The sequence below is a fragment of the Lithobates pipiens genome, unplaced genomic scaffold (assembly GCF_037356315.1).
Source record: "Lithobates pipiens isolate NorthernLeopardFrog02 unplaced genomic scaffold, aLitPip1_a1.2 Scaffold_25, whole genome shotgun sequence".
NCBI classification, from domain to species: domain Eukaryota; kingdom Metazoa; phylum Chordata; class Amphibia; order Anura; family Ranidae; genus Lithobates; species Lithobates pipiens.
In genome coordinates this window covers 187,208,639-187,211,303 of record NW_027507787.1, presented here as the reverse complement: position 1 = coordinate 187,211,303, position 2,665 = coordinate 187,208,639, and positions in this window count along the sequence as shown.

Here is a 2,665-nt window from a genome sequence, read left to right as displayed (position 1 = left end):
ACGTGATGACGTAATTTCGTTACGATGGGACTACATTCAGGCTAGTAGCCAATAGCTTTGATGTAGGAATTTGATCTGAGCTTGGGTGGCACTTGGTCCGATCGCAATTCTCTACACATGATCGGAGTATGTCCGACCGGCCCAGTTGGTCGGGAAATATTGGGTCCGACGGATATTCCGACAGAATCAGTCCGATGCATACCACACACAGTCGGATTATCCGACAACACGGTGCGATAGGACACATTCTGATGGATTTTCCGACCGTGTACAAGGGCTTAGAGCTCTGTTGCAAAGGGAAGCATTATTACACTAAGGTTGAGTGTTGTGCAGGTCTTCAGCAGCCTTGACTCCCTTTTGTTTGGTTTCTGCCATAGCTACATGTAAGAGTATTCTCATGTGTGTTGCTTACATGGTAAGGTATAGAATATAGGTTAAGCGTGTGCGGATGAAGCACTCAGGTTTAAATCCTCTTGTAATGAATCCTCATGGTGAAAGGGCTGGAGGAAGTGCCCAAGTACCTTATAAGGAATGGAGTAAGCAGGCAACCTGCGGTGTTGAGTAATACATGCTTTCCAGCTCAAACAGGACCCTGCACAAGGGAATGGGACACCCGTCGCACCCCAATTACAAATCCAACTGCCTTTAAATGCTTAACCATATCCCAGATGTAGCGGAATAACCAGCTTCTTTTTTTCTCCCTCCCACATTCCTAGTAGCAAAGTAAAAGGTTGATTTCAGGGTATGCTGCTATCAATTCTGTGCCATCCTCCAGCTTCTCTGTGTAATGCATGTTGAGGCGTCCCATTACAAGATTGAATGGGGCAATTCTCCACTCTCTTTTTCACTTCAGTTTGTAATTGCTGCCTTGTTTACAAAAAGCTGGGGGTAGCAGAAGAGAACAAGTAGGCACCACAAAGGTGTAAGTAACATGGTGCTCATGATGGTGGCAAGATGAGCTCCTTGAAATGAAAAGTCGCACACAGTCCAATGCCCTTTCCCCTGATCCGTCTCCAGCAGATTGCGTATTTTATTTGTGAGACACCACACCAGACAAGTGTAGCTCCAGCCATAACCTTTGCCTGGAAGGTTTATCAGATCTTATTTTGCCTTTTAATGTTTGGGAGGGTGAATATAGTTTTAGTACATTTTTTTGTATTTGCATTTCTTTCCCTTATTACAATTTAAAAAGACATAAAAAGTGTAGAAAATGTATCTTTTTTACTGCTGCCCTAGTTCAAAGTAAATAATTTGCTTGTTGTTTACAGCTACTTAATATAGTTGTGGTTTCAGGCTTGAAAGACAATTTTCCTTTTTAATACTTTTTATTAGTTAGATTTTCAAAGTACAAAATAGGAAGGGGTATAAAAGTTTACAGAATGTGCTAGGTTACTCCAGACATAGCGTTCTCAAAACATATAAGAACATATATTCATGGGACAAAGAGAACAGAAAGAGAAAGGAAATTATTTGAAAACAAAAATAAAAATCAAGCCGTCCAATCCAGAAGTACTTGACATATTAAGTATTACCCATCAAATAATTAATCCAAGGCTTACATGTTCTTCTAAATAGTGCAATCAGTGGCGGTTGGTGCTAATCTTTTGGGTGGGGCAGGGAACAAACCCCTCCAACCCCCACAGTCTGTCAGTGAAACCATCACCCTCTATTCAATCGGTCAGTCAGTCAAAATCCTCCAACCCGCCCCCCCTGTCGATCAGCAATCAATGAATCCGGTGTGCCTAGAACCCCCAGAAAACGAATCCCAGGATTACTGTGACAAACTGTCTGATTTTTTCATCGATAAAGTCAAAACCATCAGGGAAACAATTTGTCAGAAGAAAACATCCAACCTCAGCCAGCAAATACATAAAGAGGATGTCCGCACCAACATACCGCAACCGCCAAAATTTTCACTATCCCCAATTACCATAGACACCGCAAAAAACATCATTAATAAACTGCGTGACAGTACCTCACCTATTGACATCATCCCCACAAAACTACTGAAAGAATGCTCCGACATCGTGGCTCCAACCATAACCCACCTCATAAACCGATCATTCCACGAAGGGATTGTTCCCAGCATCCTCAAACAAGGCATCGTCAAACCTCTACTCAAGAAACCAAACCTGGACCCTCAGGATCCAAACAACCGTAGGCCGATTACAAGCCTCAACACCATTTCTAAGATCATGGAGAAAGCTGTAGTACATCAGCTACAACGTCACCTGGATACTCACAAACTCCTGGACCCGCTGCAATCAGGCTTCCGCCCGGGTCATGGAACAGAAACAGCTCTCCTCAAGATTTGGGATGACGCCCTCGAAGCAGCAGATGACGGAGAGCCGTGTCTCCTCGTACTGCTAGACCTAAGTGCAGCGTTTGATACAGTAGATCACAATACTCTACTCGTCCGCCTCACAGAAGTAGCCGGAGTCCAAGACATAGATCTCCAATGGTTCGCGTCCTTCCTAGGAAATCGGTCACAGACAGTGAAACTAGGAAAATTCCTCTCCGAAACTCGGGCAGTCACCTGCGGAGTCCCTCAAGGCTCTCCGTTGTCACCCGTTCTCTTCAACATTTACATTCGCCCACTCCTTCAAATCATCAGATGCTCAGATCTCTGCTTCCACTCTTACGCTGACGACACGCAACTTTATTT